Below are 19,909 nucleotides of genomic sequence, written 5' to 3' on the forward strand. Positions count from 1 at the left end.
ATACTTCTCGACCACTACGGGAAAAAAAGATTCGTCAACTTTTAGCTACCGAAGACGTGTATGACGATGTGTGTGTAGCTTGTGACTTACACCTCCGTTGGACAGATGTACGTGCCTGGAAAAAATGGGGTTTTGAGGCTTGGACCCAAGAAGTGACTCAGTATGCTCCAGAGTTGTGATCCTTCCTTCCAACGTCCAAAGAAAAAAGTCACTTTTCAACCTGTGTTGGTGACAGTGCGAGAAGAACCTTCACCCAGGACAGGACTGTCATGGACATTCCTGAAAGGCCCTTTCGGGGGGACACTTGTGTGACATTACCCCCTGTAGAACTTGTCAGGACATTACCCAAAACATGTTGTACAGAAACTTGTTTCTATTCCACGTTGATCGATTTCATGTGCATTTTATTGTTGTACTTAAGCATTTGGTTTATATGTATTTTTGTCTTTCGTGTTCATTTTTAAAACATCAATAAACGTGTCCTGAAAAAAGTATAAAAACTCTTGTCTTGTCTGTTTTCGTGTCACAAGTGACATTCCTGACACTATGACTACCTCTGCTATCTCTGCTCCCTCTTCCTCCACTTTCAAAGTCATCGACAAACACTTAGATCGTGCCTGTTGGGAGGCTTTGTATCTTCGTCATTCCGTTAACATGCTCATTGCTGGACCTAGCGGTTCAGGCAAAACCAAATTTGTCAAACGTTTGATCGAATATAAACATCATTTGATCGATCGTCCACCTCAACGCATCGTGTGGTGTTGCAAAGAGTGGCAATCGGCATACAACCTCTTGCGAGAAAATCAAGGCGATTCAATCGTGTTTGTGGAAAGCATTCCTAACGAAGACGACGGAATCATGTCTGACTCCCGTCAAACCCATTTGGTCATTTTCGACGACATGTTAGGAGAAGACGAAGAAGAAATTAAACTGTGGTTCACGCGCAAAGTACATCATCGTAATGCCAGTGTCATTTACATCACTCAAAATTTGTTTCAACAAAGTAAACCCATCGCACCATCAGTCTCATTGCTCATTACGTGGTCTTGTTTAAAAGCCCTCGAGATAAATCGCAAGTGCAAGTCTTAGCCAAACAGTTAGGAACACCTTGGCTCACTCAGGCGTACGACGATGCCACTCAAACTCCACACGCCTATTTACTCGTCGATTTGAAACCCACAACCCCCGATTATTTGCGATTTCGTACCCATTTGTTTCACCGCTGGTGTCAAGACGGAGGGCCTGTCCTGTACACGTCTCCGTCCTCGACTTAACCAAAAAATATCTATAAAAGCCTCGGACACTTTTCGTCTCATACAGTGTCAACATGACGTCCCTTCAGTCCCATCTTCCTGTCAAATTGATCCGTGCCTTGTATGGCATCAATCGCGAAAAAAATCCACAAATACGTGCTCGTGTCTTAGAAGCCAGTCTCAAAGAAGTCTTACGATGGTTTACGGTGACAGTACGTCAATTACTGCAAGGTATCATTCAGATTCCTCATCAAACCAAACGCTTTTTTGATCAAAACAAAGTAACTTTGACCCAACTGGCCGATCCTCGCATCGACACTCAAACCAAAAAACAAATCATTTTGAAACCTGGAGGAAGCGGTACTCTAGGAGGTGTCATCATTCTCTCCACTCTTAAAATGGGATCCTAATGCTCCCAAAGTTCTCCCCAAGAAAAAAGCCAAACGAAGTCCCAAGAAGAAAAAGAGCAACGGTGTCAACACCAGGTCACCACCCCGGAAAAACAAACGCCCTCATAAAAAGAAACAGAGAAGTCCTCCGGAAAAGAAAAGCCCACAGAAAACTAGTCACAAGAGAGGTACTTCGGCCAGGACGCAACCTTACATTCGCAAACCACGACCTGCAACAACGGTGACCGCATCTCCGGTAGCCTCAGGTTCATCCACTTCTCCGTTGATGACACCATGGAAGCCCGTGTCTCCAAGAACTTCTCCAGTGGCGGGACCCTCCTCTTTAGTGGCAGTGGCAGCTACTCACAAAGTACCTACTCCCAAAATCAAAGTCCAAGAGAGATCGGGCTTGTTACAGAGTTTACTGGATTTGTCCAAGCAAGAACTGGCTCGATTTAGTCCGTTGCAAACCCCTGCACGACGTGTGTTGCCTGTCCTCAAGTTGATACGACGTAAAGACAGCCAGTGGCGACGCATTCCAGTATACAAAAGGCCCGCGACAACAGTAGGGGCATCAGTGAACTTCCAAAAGATGTCACCTCAAAGAGGTGCACGCCGTCACTATCGTCAAAAAAGAAAGAGACAAAAACAGACTCGTCATCCGACAAAGCGCTTAGCCAACCATCGACGTTACCCTAAGAAAAGACACAGTCGTTCAAAGAAAAAGAGGAGTCACCAAAGGGGAGGATCCCTTGGCGATCTTGAACGTTTTGAAAGGCACGATCCCTTTGTCCAAACACCAGAAACAATGCTTAAGCAAACATCGTCACGTTCTTCACCAAATGGTTCAAAAGAAAATCCCCATTCGTCAAAAGAAAAAGATGTTGGTCCAACGTGGAGGAATTGTACCCCTCTTGTTAGGACCTTTGCTGAAAGGAGTCTTGGAAACCAAGCTGGGAGGACTCGTGGGAGCAAGATAAAAAGGACCTCTGAAGTCCCAAGATCTCAGACGTAACCCTTGACATCCAATGGAAGGACGAAAACTAGCTTTAGTGCCTTACAAACGATGGATGGAATTCCATCGTTGGCAAGAACAACGAACCCCGCATTTACCTCCCAATCCCAGTTTGAGCGAGATGTCCCAGTTACAACACGAATTGCAGTCCTTGATGGATCGCCAAGATTTGCCCGAAACAGAAAAATCACAAACGTACGGTCAACTCTTGCAACGACTGCTACTCTTTCACCAAAAAGCTTTAGACGAAACAGCTCTACCCACTCTGAATGATTTTAAGACCTTGATGAAAAGTCCATCCCCCACACCACCATTACCACCACTACTACCATCCCCAGGGGTCACCAGGAACGCTAATTCACGAAGGCCTGAGGAAGAAGAGATACGAGAAGTTTTTCAAACACCATCAGCAGCTCCCATTTCTAGTAAGATTGCCCCATCCTTGTTGGCCCCTTCCCCCACACCCCAACGAGAAGAAATTAAAGCTTGGGTTAAAAAGATGATGTCCACTCCTCCTTCGACAGAAGTGAAAAAAGAAAAGAAGACCAAAGCCATTCCATTACCACCTCTGCCACTAGCTTCGACTTCTACTCCCGTAGCCCATCGGACACGTACATCCGTTTCCGAGCCACCCTTCCGCCCCATTCCAAGTAGCATCAGCGAAGAGTGGGTCACTTATTAACAAACAAAAAAAAAAATGGAAAAGGTGTTAGCCAGCATTTACTATGATCCATCCCATCCTGCAGGTTACGGAGGATTCAAATATTGTATCGTGCTGCCAAAACTCGACTGAAAAGTCTCCGTTTACCTCAAGTGCAACGATGGTTACAAGAACAATCTATCTACACTTTACACAAACCCATTCGACGTTTTCCAGAAGTCGCACCCAAGTGGAAGGCATCGATCATCAATGGCAAGCCGATTTAGCCGATGTCTCTCATTTGGCCAGCTACAATCGCGGCTACAAATATTTGTTTTGTGTCATTGACGTCTTTTCCAAATTTGCCTGGGTCGTGCCATAGACTTCCAAATCGAGCAACGAGTTAGTGCGAGCCCTCTAGCTGGTGTTGAACAAAGTGGTCGTCACCTTCTTCGGTGGCAAACGGACAAAGGTACCACATTTCTGAACCAAGCTTTCCAAAAAGAATTAAAGAAACGTGACATTCATTTTTTTACCACCGAGAATCCTGAAACCAAAGCCAGCATCGTGGAACGGGGGCTGTCCCCAAGAAAAGTAAAGTGTTGACCATAGGAGATTGGGTACGCATTGGCAAAACCAAACGCACTTTCGACAAAGGTTACTTACCTAACTGGACCACCGAATTGTTTCGTGTCACTGGACGAGTGCATGGCCGTCATCCTGCAGTCTATAAATTGGAAGACATGAACGGAGAAGTGTTAAAAGGAACGTTTTATTTGCCCGAGTTACAACGTGTCACCAAAAACGAAGACGACGTGTACGACATCGAAAGCATTCTCTGTAAAGTGGGCAAACGATGTGTCAAAGAAGTCAAAGTACTTTGGAAAGGATATCCACCCAGTTTTGATTCTTGGATCGACGCTTCGCAAGTCATTGACTATAAAAAGAAGTGACCATCATGCCTTTTCACACAGACTCAGCTACTGTGACCACTCCTTCACCCAGTTCTTCTCTGCAAGATTTACAGAAACAACCCTTGTGGGTGTGGTGTGGAGAACGTGTGCCTAAAACGCAAATCGTCTTTTTCTGCCAAATCTTTGTGATGTATTGTGTCATCGGTGCAGCCATTGCCAATTTTGAGTTTGCAACAAGGAGACAAACAATTGTGGACCATTTTATTTGGTTGCATCGGTTACCTGCTTCCCAATGCCTGTGTGAATAGTAGATTATGGCTTTATTTTTGCTGCTTCGGGGTATTTGGATAGTATATTTTGGGTTTGATTTTGCTGCTTCCCGTGTGTGGACTGTATATTTTTGGTTACGTTTTCGCTGCTTCATTGTGTGTATAGTATATTATGGTTTTGTTTTTGCTGCTTTACGTGTGTAGATAGTAGGTTATAGTTATGTTTTTTGCTGGTTCACGTGTGTGGATAGTAGATTATGGTTATGTTATTTGTCTAGTGATTACGTTGTTTATAGTAGATAATATGAGAAGAGAAAAGTAGGGGATGTTTTCCTTCACGTCCGTGCTTTACATATACGAACTCATAGCGTTCGTCGTTCGCACCATTCTACGGAATAAATGAAAGAAGACGGCAGCAGCTTCAAACCTGTTCAACAATTTGAAGGAAACATACTATTGGATGATAGATAGTGAATATGTATTGGAAAGAATTGAAAGAGAATGGAGGATAAGAAACAGTCTGGACTTTGCTAACAAACTAAAAGTAGCCAGGGAGAAGATAGAGGAGATCACTGAAGAAGAAGTGAAGAAGTTGAGAGGGTTCATTAATCCATCCTATGTCAGAGTTGGAACTTTAAAAGAGGCTCTGAATAACGTTATAGAAGTAAGGTGTTGTTTGGAAGGCATGGTGAAATGGTCAGATTGGCCATTTGTCAAAAGAGGCCTGGACAAGCTGAAGAAAGCTGAAGAACTTATGAGAAAAGTGATGAAAGAAGAAGTAAAGAAGATTAAAGACAAGTGGAGTAAAGAAAGAAAGGATAAGGAAAACTTAAAGAAAAAAGAGGCCTTTGAAAAACTGAATAACAATTGGATCAGGATACAGGAGAAGTTTAGGTCCATGGGTCATCCTGACTGGTTACCAGAAAATGAAAAGAGGAAGAAGAAAGGAATTTTGGGAAAGATAAGGGGATGGATGAAGAAGTGGAGGAAATAGAAGAAGAAGAAGAAGAAACCCAAAGGCCCTTTTCAGGGCCATTCATATGCCTCGAAAAGAAATTGACTTTTCTTACCTAATTTCTTTTTTTTTAATGTCTGTTGTCTATTGTCTGTGTTCTATCCATTTCCCATGTTCAATTTCCATTGTCCCTAGACAGTCCCACCATGTTTAATATCCATTGTCCCTAAACAGTCACAATCCATTGTCCCCATGTTAAATTCCCATTGTCCCCAGGTTACAAACTCACTATGCCCTATGTTAAATTCCCATAGTCCGCAGGTTACAACCCCCCTAGTTTAACATGAAAGTCCCCTTGTCTCTAGATCGTCCCACATTACTACTTGTGTGTGTGTGTGAATCTCTACTCACTTATCTAATTGTTCTGATTATTCTGGATCTATCATAATCTAATTTTCACCTTTGAATAACCAATTTATAGTATGTGTTTTGTTAAACAGAAAACAATGGACAGATGCTAACGATTCAATAAAAATTTGTTGTATTCTATTTTTCAATCGGATTTAGTGAAAGCAATGTTTTGCTATAATTAGTCACTCCACAAATTAACAGGTAATGGGTTTCTTTAAACGAAAGATACATTCTGTCGGCAACGACATTTTATCTTCTGTCGATTAGAAAACGGATACCTTGTCACACATTGACTAATTTAACACAGCTAACATACAGCCTGGTATCGTGCTCTCAAATAAAGCCAGATTTTTCTTAGCGCCTTCTGTAAAATATTTTATAAAATGAAAACCCTGGGGTTAGATCTTGCTGGGCAGAACTTCTTTAGTCACCAATCAACTTAGAGACACACACTTGCATTTATTTCATCACATCACATGACTTATCAGTACGCATTTGAAAATGGTTATTTCATTCCACTTACAAAAAAGCATGAATGAAGCGCCTAATACACATAATTATTACTATCTCAAACTGTTAACCATTCATGTGTGACCATTTCCGAGATTTCCTTATTTTAAAAAATTAATTATGGCCAGGTTACGAAACGAATCCCTTTTACACTATAGTTTTGTGAATTCAATAGATTATGAGGTCCTATGACGCTAATTGCTCGGTTTGAGAAACATCTTCCCAACACCAACTCCCGACAATCAAACAATTAATTGCAAAGATCTAATAAAGCTATAAACGGAAATGTAAATAAAAATAGGCTATACCCTTGGCTTGTTACAAAGATATTTCTTACTGCACGGGAATAACTGATATAAACCCTGGGTGACATAAACGACATATTTGGATGTAGACAATGGAACAATATATTTAATAATCTCTCTCTCTCTCTCTCTCTCTCCAATTTTATATTACGCACAGGAGGCAATTTGTAAATAAAATACAAATTCCTACATTTAAACAATAGAATCATGAGTTATTTAAAGTACAAGGCATGAATGCTTAAGTTGGCGTGTGTCATTCTTGTTTAAGCATTCAGAATAGTTGTTGGTCTTAAGGGCAGTTTCATCACACTCTTGGCTATAGAAATTTATTCTGGATACTAAAACATGAAAAATATTTCAGTAAGTTTTGCTTTGCAAAGTTTGAACAACATGCGGTTGACATAAGTATGAGAAAGTGAAACTTTTGAAAACCGTAAAAAATAATGTCACGCGCGCTAACGCGCGCGCACACACACACACGCGTGCGCGCGTAGTGACCAGACTTTAAGAATCATGTGACATCGACAATACATGTGTAGAGGTCACGTTATTTTCGGCGTGACGTGATTGCTTTGATGTAATTGTTTCCATGACGTCACGTCATAGCTACCATCAAGAACACGCATACAGAAGATGCATTTACATTGCATTTCATCGGAAATGGTCTTTATAAAGTTTTAACAAGATGGTCTTTCTTGGAAGGCTCAGAGATACAGTGGCCTCTGTCTCCCACTGCTGTTTTGAGGAGGCTGTCGATGATGATGTTGATGATTATGTTGATGATGAAGATAATTATGATGATGATATGGAATGGTATGGAACACCAGAACCAACTATATTCCAGGTTCGTGCCAACTCAAGTATTGTTATATTGTTATATGTACTTGACGGGTTGGTTTGGTTGTTTGGTTTAAGCAATCTGGCCTATATCGATGTTCCATGAATGAGTTCTTGCTTCCCTTCTTTGTCCTTGTACGAGCGAACACGAACAACTTTAATATATCCTCTATCCTCTTTTACTTTGCAGTTTTAAACAATAAACTGTGGCTTAACGTGGTGTAGTCAAATTGGAAGATTTTCATTTCGAAAAAAAGAAGAGTTTTAGCTTCCTCACTAAAGTAAATGATTATAGCGTATGTTAAAACACTAACGCTGCATGAAACTTTGTTTTATGTTGGTGGATTTCACTTGTTTTAACATTCAACATTTGCTCCAACCTTAAATGCATTGTGACTGGTGTTCGTCACTTCAAAACAGCATTGCTTTGTAGTCTCTGTATCTTTCAGTGACGTGTAGATGATCCTTAGGCCCCTTCTGCGTTTCTGTTCAATATAGTAATTTGACGTTTGTGTACCTCTTTCTTTTACCGTTAAAAGTCATGGGCGTCAACATACAAATTATACATTTTAAAACCGATGGCTGTCCAACCATTTTATAAAGTCCACTTGGAGCTTATGTAGATACGACAATGGCAAAAATAGATTTTGGTCTGATGCTCATGGAATTATGGTCCAGTACATGTCTATTTGCGTTCTAAAACTATACAAATCCTATCTGTTTATATTATTTGCTGTCTTGTACAATGCTTGTATTGCCTGTGCTTGAGTTATGCTATGATTGTATGTGAAATTGAGAGTTTCTTTTTTATTCATATGGATGATCCTTGACAGTTGTGGATAGTATCCATATTTATCATGATCTTCGACTCATGTTACTGTCCCGACTTTGCATCCTAACATTATGTAAGCAGTGTCTCCTCTTGTACAAAATAGCTTGGAGATCCACCCTGCCTTTGCTTACTGTGCACCGTGTTGCCCTGGTAATGAAACCATTTTTGCAAGTTCAACCAATAAACTTTATGTTGATTTGCTTGAAACAAATTAACATTTAATTCATATAAATTAAACTGCTTTAAAAGTTGTCTGGAAGTCATGCACTTATAGTTGTTCTACGAAAATAAAGAAATACCAATAGCATTGTGCTACGATACAACTACTGTTCCGTGAAAAGTGCTTTTATTCCGCTTAAAGTGCGCTTATCGAGACACTAAACACTGCCCGTTTTTATTGTTAATAGACAACATCGACAAGGAACTGCGGCGCACACACGATCTTTACATTGACGGAGAACTTTATTTTACCATCTGAAGTAACTCGGATGTTGTTTCTATTTATTTTTCTGTTGCAGTTGTTTGAACCCGTTGCCACATTCTTAGTGAGAGTGTTTGATGAAAGAAAATTTGCAAGTACCTAGCATGAGAAAGAAGCGTACGTACAAGATTCTAAAGAGGAAGAAGAATGATGCAGCCTCAGGTACTAGATTTATTCACAATCAGTGTCACTGTGCATTTGATTAATCTTCATTAAAAAAAAAACATTAGGTGTATCAGTCATTAATCAGAATGTCACATTTCTTAGAACAGGGAACAGTGTATTTCTGTCCTGTCATAGCTAAAATTCATGTATGTGCCAAAGTAAGTTAAAACAGAAAGAAGCACTGTCTTTCAAGATTGGTGGCCTAGCATTATGGAGTGGGAATGAAATATCTGATCATAGATGACCAATGGACTCGTCCAAAACAAAATGTTGGTGTGAATGAGGGATGCACAATAACGTAGTCAATTCATTCGCGATAATTTAATCGTTAAAGATATGTATCCTAAAAATATACAGGCTCATTGTATCACGATATATGTTGAAACCATTCTGTCTAGCAATATTTACTCATGTTCTCTTTTAGTTTCTGGATGTGCACATGCTAAAGAAGCCATCAATTTCACTGCCATGAAGAAGGGCTTGCAGCAATAGGCTTTTGGACAATGCGCAGTAAGTAGGTTCTACAGTGTTAATAAGTGGTTCTCAACCCCCCAGTCGCGACCCAAATCAGGGTCGCGAAGATTTCTGCAGGCTAGCCAGGATTTTTTTTGAGGGTGGCAAAACGTATCAAACTGTGGAAACTGGATCGTGAGGCTACGAGAAAAAAGTATTTATTTATTTATTTTATTATTTTTTTTATTTTTTTTTATTTTTATTTTTTTAGATTCGTGACCAAGAAAGGTTGGGAACCACTGGTGCAAGTGCTGTAGACCCAAAACTCGGTTTTGTAGTTAAATTTATTTTTTCCATTTAATGTATTCTTTGCCATTCGTATGCTTCGTGTTTATTAGCTTTATTTTCAGCTGTACTTTTTCTGTCTCTTACAATTTTTATTTGACTTGTTTAATGTAGCTCAGTTACGCTTTTGTCCGTTATCACAAATGACATGGATGTTTCTTACCACTTTGAACACATTCTTGATTATGTGAGGGTTGCATTTAAAACAAAGTTTTTGTAAAACTTAAATTTTGTTTTAAAAAATTTGTTTTGTTTTTATCTCAGAGAATACAGCTTATCGAAACCGATTAAAATAAAATAGTTTTAAATTCAAGAACATTTTGTTTATCTATTTTCCAGAAAATTAATGTCGCGCATTAGAAAGAAAATAACAAGAGAATCTCATCGCTAAACTTGTCTGCCAAGTTCTCGCTGTCTCGTGTGGGTATTGTATAAATTCATAAATAACAAATCTGCATGGAGAAAAATTGCTTGAGTTTACAGTTCAATTACAGCATATCACTTGGTTTGAAATGAATTGGTAAACACATTAATGATTTTAAATGCATTGATATAATACTGAATTGAATTATTATGATAAACTGACTTTGTCAAGTCGACGTATACAGGTCATCTATGGGTGACCTTTTCTCACGGTCGGATCCAAGAATGTGGTTTAGGGAACGTACACAAGTAGGCAACGAGTACGTGGAATGGAACCCTTGGTAGGAGCCCAGGGGGTGGAGCTCTCCAAAGTTCAGGGTATCATTCTATCCTCTAACTCATAAGAAAACATTATCTGGGAAATATTGCTGTTGTTTTGCTCCCACTCCCACCCCCCGCATCCAACCGCTGTTCTCCGATTGGGGTCAGACACTAAGGCCGCGTCTTAATATGTTCTTGCGTGTTTTTGAGCAGTGTTGCTCTTACAATTCGAATTAATTTCATTCGGACCACATCTGTTATTTCAATACATTTCGGATGTATCTCGGCATAGTAATTGACAGAAAAATCATACATTTTGTTCCCTGTAGAACTGACCAAAAAATTTCAAAGGAAAAATTTGCTCAATGCATTTGTAACTTCTCGGTCAGTTCTTGTTTCACAGCATAGCAGAGGTAAGTCGAATCTTATCTCTCGGCATACATTTAAGGTACAATCCGTAGGACTGAAATCGACGTAGCGAATGTAGTCGATCTGTCACCACAATCGCCACTTTGTAAGCACCTATGCTATCTTGCGAATTACTTCGTAATTTTTTTATATATTCCCTACGCCAACCACATGGACGGAAAAGTGTGCATGTTTAGAGTCCAACAAAATAATTCCAAAACATGGCCTCATTACATTGTTGTGATGTCTTGCTTAGGTCAATCAAATAAATGTTTTAACATAAGCTTTTGCAGAATGTAAAATTGCCCATACTCTTTGAAATATTTCAGTTGAGAAATCTTCAGTTTTGAAGGTCGTAGTCTTTGCTCGTTGTTAAAATCTTTAGTCTTTTTTATATAAATAAATCTTGCATGTAGCCGCTTTCCTATAATGGCTAAATTGAAGAAATCCCTTTTAAAGAACACCGGAACTTATGAAGTTTGGAGTTGATCTTGTAACAACAAAAAACAATAAAAATACCTGACGATCAATGCCTGGCGTTATTCAAATGACATGGTAAGTTATGCGAGAGAAATATAAACCTCGGATGTAGATGTAGAAAAATCAAAGATACTGTTCGTCAGAAACACCCCACCACCACCACCAAAAAACCCCCAAACAAATTGAAATCTATTCGGACTACATCTGCTGTTTCTATTATTAAATAAATGGTATGATTGACCGATAAGATACCAATGAAAACAAAAAAAGTTTGATGCATTCGCAACTTCTTGGTGAGCCTAAATTTCGTAAATATCCCAAGTGGTATCAAAGCAATCTGAGTAAAATCAGATCTTCCCTGCCTTCACGTGGGACAGTGGAGATCTGGGTTAAATCAGACTGACATGAAAGCAGCTATAGGCATATATTGGATGTATGAATAACAGGATTGTTTTCGACGTTACAAACTGATAGATCATTAGACTAATTACTGATCAGTCATCACTCACAATGATCATAAAAATCAGTTTTTGTAACATATAATTTTACATTCTACAGTTTCCTTACAATTTTTTTTAAAGAATTAATAGAGTTCATGTAATTTCGAAACTATGCACATAAAAGTAATAATCTAAACGAATAGAAAAGTAATATGGCTCAGTTTAACTGTGATGTGAAGTGTTTGTAAAAGGTGAGCCGAATTTCCAACACAGATAATCCCTTTCTCCACTCCTTCCATTCAGAATATCCTCGTGTCTTTTCGATGCGATCCGAATACCTTGGAGTCTCTGACAGTGTGTGTATGTGTGTGTGTGTGATTTGGATTTTAAACGTAGCTTTAACAATTTTTCAGTCATATCGCTACGATGTCTGCAGTGTGACAGTTTATAGTGATGTCTAGCACTGGGGCATCATGCTGCAGACATGTAGCATGATGTCCCACCCAGTCACATTATCCTGACACCAGGTCGACCAGTCCTAACACTAACCTCTTAATGCTCAGCGCCAAGCGAGGCAGATATTAGTACCATTTGTGTAAGTCTTTGGTATGACTCGGCCGGGGATTGAATCCACGACCTACCGCATCTGAGGCGGATGCTCTAATCACTAGAGTCTCTGACAGAGACTCGGAGGTAATTTGACTCATACTTCTGAAATTGTTAAATTTTTGGCCGTGATTTACTTCAAATGCGGTTTTCAGCGTGCGTTGGAAAAAGCCGACGATACTTATTTCTTATTGTCCAGAAGGGTAACTCCCTTTGCACAGATTACATAATATTTAAACGAGTTGTGAAGAGCATACCACAAAACCATGCCCATAATCCACAAGATTGGTTCACAACTTGCGATTAGCATTTTTAACTGCCCATTGTTCATACTGCGTCACAATAACTTCATGATGTCATGTCATCAAAGGGAAAACATTAAAAATAAAAGTTACGGAATTTCATTGATCGTGCCCGTTGCTAAGTGTTATTTTCAACACTTAATGTTTTATAGATGTATTTTCTTCTCACATCTTGCCGGATGTTCATCTACCAAACATATAACTGGGAAATGTTACGAGTGAAGAGAAGAAAGAAGTACAAGTACTATACACCTGATGTTTACCGATAATCGTCTGGGGTAGTTCAGTCGGAAGTGTCTCAGTAATCGCTACAAAAACTGTTAAAATAGTATGACACATCAAGCTCTGCTGAGACTGGAGGCATGGAAAAGAGTTGTGATTGTATAGACTTGTATTCGCGTCTTAACTGTGATTATCAAAGTTTCCTAACATATTAAATAAATCTGAGATAGAAAACAAGTAAAGGAAGTGTGAAAAGTACAATGCGATCGCGATTCTTTCCTGATATCGGTACTACAGTCTGTGTAATCCTTAAAGGGCTGCTGTTTCCTATCTGTGCTTTATTGTATTCTAGGTGTTCATCATCACTGACCAGTGCTTCAATTTGTGCAGCTCAGTGTTTTAGCAATATATGTAAAAATGTCATTGACTTAGAAGTGAATAGATATGTGTATTGTAGAAAAGCTGTCTTCTTCTTCTTTTCATTATTATTATTATTATTCAGTTTTTTTAAACGGTCCTTTTTAACCTGGGTCTTTTACGTCCAGGTCCTTTCTGACCCGTTACTGGCCTTTCTGGACCAGGCCTTTTAAACCCGATCCTTTTCCGTACCGGTCCTTTCTGACCCGTTGCCATTTCGGAAATTGTTATGCACCGTTTCAACTTCACCGAAATCGACTGCATGATTAACAAAGGCACGTGAACTTGCTGCAAAGTCAACAGATAAAGAAAGTAAATTAAATTAAGCGCAAAGATAAAAAAGAAATGAACACAATATGATATGAACACATTGACTACGTAATATGCAGACTGAATAGTTCAGAGAATATAGATACATGTAAAAATTAGCAAGCATGCTCCGTAATTTCGAGAACTGTCAAAATGTTCTCTATATACCAGTTCAGACGACAATACAAAACCCCAAAACACAGAAGCAATATCGCAACATTTCCCCCTAGTCGTACAGTATAAGACGTCTACTCTAAGTTTATGTTTCTTGGTCGACCCAAAAACATATTAGGTTCGACGTCTTACATTGTAGGACTAATGTACGTTTCCCCCGATGTTTCAGCTGTTTTTGTCTTTAGTTTTTTTGCTTCATCATTTTCAGGATAATTTAGACGATCGGAACAAATTCTATTTTGATGTAAGAAAAACTATTTTGATGTGTTTAAATTTTTCCCACTTACAGTATATAATAGAAAAAGCGCCCCCCCCCCATTCATCTGGAGTAATGGACGATCTAAAGACCCTAAGACTACCCCAAGACACCACAAAAGTTTCCCAAACACTCTCACCTACCCATTATATATATATATATATATATATATATATATATATATATATATATATATATATATATAACTAGCCCACCTACTGGTAGAAAAAAGAAACAAGCTGGCTGACTCTCTCTTTTTGGAGCAGTTTCCGAATCTCCTGGACTATGGAAATTTGATAGGTGGCAACCTGATTATTCTTGGAGATTTCAACTTTCACTTTGACTGTCCCGGAAACCCAAATCATCAAAACTCTTAGATTCCATTAATGTTTTCAACCTCAAACAGTCAGTTAACCAACCCACCCATAAACATGGTCACATTTTAGACTGGATTCTTCATAGACCTGATGGTAACATTCTACAGTCCTCCCTGGTATCCCATGACCTTGCATCAGATCACCTCTGCATTATATGCCATCTTGATGTATCAGTCCCTAACCCTCCACCTTTATCTGCTACTAAGAGAAATCTCTGTATGATAAATAGAACCAAACTAATGCACAACATCTAAGCTAACCTAACAACTTGCTTACCTCCTACTGCAGAACAACTTGATAACTGCCTGCGTTCATTGTTTGACAAACATGCCCCAGCTACCAAGTGCAGAGTATCAATTCAAAAGTGTTCTCCATGGTATGGCAGTGTTAGGGACCAGCTTTGCACTGCTAAAAGAGACTGCCGTAAAGCTGAGAGGCTTTGGCTTTCCACCAGACTCGCTATTCATAAGCAAATCTATGAAGCCGCTAAGAAGAATGTGACAAATATAGTCCATGCAGCAAAATCAGCCCACTATACTACTACGATCATGGGAAGTTTCAGCTGCAAAGAGCTCTTCAAGATTACTAACAAGCTAATGTCAAGGAACAAATCTACACCACTTCCAACTACCTTCTCTCCAGTCGACCTTCCGAACATGTTTGCAAATTTCTTCTGTGAGAAAGTACAAACCATTAGGATAAGCTTGACACACAATTTCAATTGACTCATTGTCACCATACAGTTGGGATACAGAATTTGAGCGGCAACCATTAGCAGCATTTGAACCTGTCTCTATGGATTTTGTACGTACAATCCTGATGAAGAGGGCACCAAAGTCATGTGAACTTGATCCAATTCCAACATCACTGCTGCTTGAGTGCTTAGATCCAGTATTGCCTTCACTAGCTGATGTTATTAATACCTCTTTCTCATCCGGGGAATTCCCATCATTTTTCAAAACTGCAATTGTAAAGCCTCTGCTGAAGAAACCAACACTAGACCATAACAATTTAAAGAACTACCGCCCAGTTTCTAATCTCCTTTCATATAAAAAATCTTAGAAAAGGTTGTTCTATCCCAGCTTGTATCTCATCTAAATTCAAACAGTCTTTTTAGCAATGTACAATCTGCATATCGCCCTTGCTACAGTACTGAAACTACTCTTCTAAAAGTAGTTAATGACATTCTCTCTGCGTTGGATAGTGGAAAGATCACAGTCCTCACCCTCCTCGATTTGTCTGCAGCATTTGACACAATAGACCATGATATATTACTTCACAGTCTCCAGCATGTATTTGGCATTCATGATACAGCCTTACTGTGGTTCAAGTCCCACTTGGTCAACAGGACACAAATTGTATCTGCAAATGGAATACACTCCAGCCCAGTTGATCTGTGTTGTGGTGTTCAACAGGGGTCTGTTCTTGGACCTGTTCTCTTCATTCTGTACACTCAGTCACTCTCAAGTGTCATAGATCATCATCCAGTGTCTCACCAATTGTACGCTGATGACACCCAAATATACAAATCTAGCCGCCCAACTGAAGTTGATGCTACCATCCATGGTGTAGAGAGGTGCATTTCTGATGTGAAATCATGGATGACATGTAACAAGCTGCAGATGAATGATGATAAAACTGAGGCCATTCTGATCACAACAAAAAGACTTTCTCATTCACATCCTTTACCTCAAACAATAAATATCAGCAACACCAACATTAAATTCACACAATCAGTATGAAAACTAGGTGTTACTCTGGACAGTACTCTCACATTGTACCAACATGTCATGAACATATGCAAGGCTGCATATCTGAGCTGAGATGCATCAGCTCAATTTGCAAATATCTATCAGTTGATGCCACTAAAACACTTATGTGTTCATTAGTACTTTCAAGACTGGACTATTGTAACTCAGTTCTGTCTGGTTCATCTCAATATCTGCTCCAAATACTTCAAAAAGTTCAAAACACAGCTGCTCAGATCATATTTAGAGTGCCACTATCAGAGCACACCTCCCCGCTGCTCTGTACCCTACACTGGCTATCCATTCGATCCAGAATCAAACACAAAATTTGTTCTCTGTGATACGTTTCACTGTCAGACTCTAGTCCAACATACATATCTTACCTCACCCATGTGTACACACCAGCAAGATACGTACGCTCCTCTTCTGACAATCGTATACTCATTATTCCCACTTCGAAAACAAAGTCATATGGACAGCGTTCTTTTGCATACCAGGGCCCATCAACGTGGAATGAATTGCCAACTGAACTTAGACACAAAGACTCAATGATCACATTCAAGAGGGCTCTCAAAACTCACTTATTTTGACTGCAGTAACAAACTTAAAGACCTAATAATGTTTCCTACCTTAAATATTCTCAGCATGTTTTCTAATGTTTTCTAATTTTATGGTGTTTGTTTTTGTAATCATATCATTATATGTTTTTTATCTTATAGGTGTTGTCTAATGTTGTAAAGCGCTTAGAGCTTCTAAAGATTAGGCGCTATACAAAGTCCTCATTATTATTATTATTATTATATATATATATATATATATATATATATATATATATATATATATATATATATATATATATATATATTATGTATGCAATTAAGTAAAATAAAAAAGTGATCAGCATAATTATGCATTATATATTTATCAAGGTAACTTCTGTAGAGTTTTTTCCCTTGTTGGTAATCACCAAAGGAAAGCCCCCAAGTCACCCAAGACTTTTGAAAACACCCAAAGTCACCTAAATTTATTTTTTACAGCTGATATTCTTTTGTCACTTGACCATAAAAGTTGTCTAATTTAATCATAAATACCCAAAATTTAAAATTAGCAGTGCAAGAAGTGTTTTAAGTCGATTACCTAGACAACCACAGTAGCGAAGAGTTATCGTGTATCTGATTCTAAATACTGAATAAAAGCGTTCATATCAATGAATGAAATACAAATGCCCTGCAAAGTAATGACTACTTATTTTAATTTTATTTATCCATATGTATACAGGCCAAACCATGAGAAGGCACTCATTTCCGGGCCCATTTGTATTATGTTAATTTTTATTCTACTTTCTTCCATTTCTTTTCCTTTTTGATATCATTTAAGATAAAGTTTATAAAAAACAGTCAGCATTTTTTTCTCCTTTCATTCATGAGATTCTGTCACTGTCCCGGTTTGCTTGCAGTTCCTCTTGTCTTATTAATGACTGAACATCTCCCATATTTTGATTTAAAAATTTTGAATTTTGCCTATGTTTTGATTCCACAAGAAATTTTTTGAATAATTTAGTTTTTCTTCTTCAGACTTGCAATGCCAGACTGCATCATATACATGGTAAATTCGTTCCTCATTAATCAGTTGATAATTTCTTCTCTCATATAGAGAACTTTTATAAACCATACAGTGGAAATATGCAATGCTGTAAAGTTTGATTATGCTTGCAGTCAACCAAAATTTGTTATTGGTCCAATGTTTTTTTTTATTGTTCTGCTGATTCAGTTCAAATAAGAATTTGCTAAGTCTTGGTTGTAGATTATTTGCATAGTATTGTCAAAAGCTGTTGTATTTTTTTTAATTAATTGCTCAGATATTATGCATTAAGTTTTTCATTATGTATTAAGTTTGGCAGTATTGGCATCCATGTTACCTTTGCTACAAAACATACACCTCATTACTGTATCATGCTTGACCTTTTCAGTTCAGTGTTTCCCTTTACCCTTATTTGCTTTTTAGAGACCCCCAAATTTTTAATTTGACCCCAGTTTTAATACTAAAGTTTGTTTTGAACTCAGTCTGACCCCCAGTTTTGACACCAAAGTGATTTTTAACTCTCAGTCTTGCATCCCTATGGCGATACACTACAGTTCCTACTTTGTTTCGTGATTAAAACTTAATATTGTCTTTTAGATGTTTTGGGCATAAATATTGTCTTGTTCGATAGACTTAGTCACATCTTTCTTATCATCTGTATCAAATACCATATTCTCTGATATTCTCATTTCAATAGATTCCACATCACTATCAAGTTCTGTTGCCACTTGTTCAAGGAATGCTAATGTATATTTTATATGATACATCTTTGTGCAGAAGTAGAGGACCAAGAAAGATAGGATGGGGTCATTTGTATTTTCTGCACAACTATCTGATAATTGTACACTAATGTCACATAATGATTTCCAAGGCTAAATGTTCTGTCAATACCAGTTGATTGATTCTTTGTGTTTGTCAGGAAGTTTTTCATATCCTTTTTTTATTCTTTGTGTAACAAATAACTGATGGTGATTGTTATTTTTTGCAGTTTCTCAAAACACGACATAGTCATGGGGTTTGGGAGTACAAAATCATATTTTTAGCATATGTCATGTTACAATCTGATTAAAATCAGGTCTCCACTTCACATAGGACAGTGGTGATCTTATCTTATGTCATGTTACAATCTGATTAAAATCAGGTCTCCACTTCACATAGGACAGTGGTGGTCTTATCTTATTTAGATACTGCTGTGTTATGACAGGTATCTCAACATCTTGAATATACATTTCCACATTTCATCAGCGTGACCAAAGTTTTCTCTGGCAATTTTTTTATTTTTGACAAGCCCAACAGGTACCTCTCTTAGAATACAGGTCAGTCCCTAACTGAAATCATAGGGGCCCCTGGCATCAGGTTATCAGATATTTTGAGCATTGATTGAGTTAGTCTTGGGGTCTTTCCTTTGGCGATTATCAACAAGGAAAAAAAACTCTATTGATGTTATTCGATAATTATACATTGCATAATTATACTAATCACTTTTTCTATTTTAATTTATTTAATTCTATAAATGTATTTTGGGTTGGTGAGATTATTTTGGCACAGTCTTGGGGTGATTAGTTGCTCCAGAGTAATGGATTGACAATGATAAAGTTTGTTATGTTAAAGAAAAACTGATTTTATTCATTACATATATTAATGCTATGCATATTTTATTAGGCATGAATACTTTATAATTTTTTATCTTATTTCCAGTATGGCTTTCAGGGCATGTTTTTTGCCAAGTGTTTTTTGTGATAGAGATCAGGACTGGATAAAATTTCTCCCATGGAACAAATTTATCAATAATGCCAACATAGAAATAGAGTGGGTACTAACACTGAATAATGTTTGTTTTTGGGTCTGGTTTTGGTGCTTTACGGCACACAAGTCATTATTTAATGCTGAGTCAATTGGAGTAAAGTGAGTAAAGTGCTGTGCCCAAGGTTACATCATGTTAGCTGAATGACTCCGGTCTGACTAATGTAAGAATTTGTTATTTTAATGATTGGAAAAAGAAAATATGAATGGTACTTGTGGCATGAACTTGTATAGGTGCTTAGAATTTACCTGAAAATAATATGCATACCATATGTTATGCTACATTAAGTGAAATTTGAAATATGTGTCAATTTATAATTGGGTCACA

At 38.1% G+C, this 19,909-nt stretch overlaps 1 protein-coding gene across 1 annotated transcript in view; it reads left to right on the forward strand.

Moving 5' to 3' along the window:
* Positions 1-7,344: 7,344 nt before the first annotated feature.
* LOC149786341 (ubiquitin carboxyl-terminal hydrolase 16-like) overlaps positions 7,345-19,909 on the forward strand; it is a 31,662-nt gene continuing 19,097 nt past the window's right edge. The window contains exons 1-3 of the mRNA XM_089976759.1: positions 7,345-7,505; positions 8,849-8,973; positions 9,401-9,486. The gene's annotated coding sequence lies outside the window, so the exon portion shown is untranslated. The remainder of the gene's footprint in view (positions 7,506-8,848; positions 8,974-9,400; positions 9,487-19,909) is intronic.

Source organism: Sinohyriopsis cumingii, chromosome 12, assembly GCF_028554795.1.
Source record: "Sinohyriopsis cumingii isolate HCF-2022 chromosome 12, ASM2855479v2, whole genome shotgun sequence".
NCBI lineage: Eukaryota > Metazoa > Mollusca > Bivalvia > Unionida > Unionidae > Sinohyriopsis > Sinohyriopsis cumingii.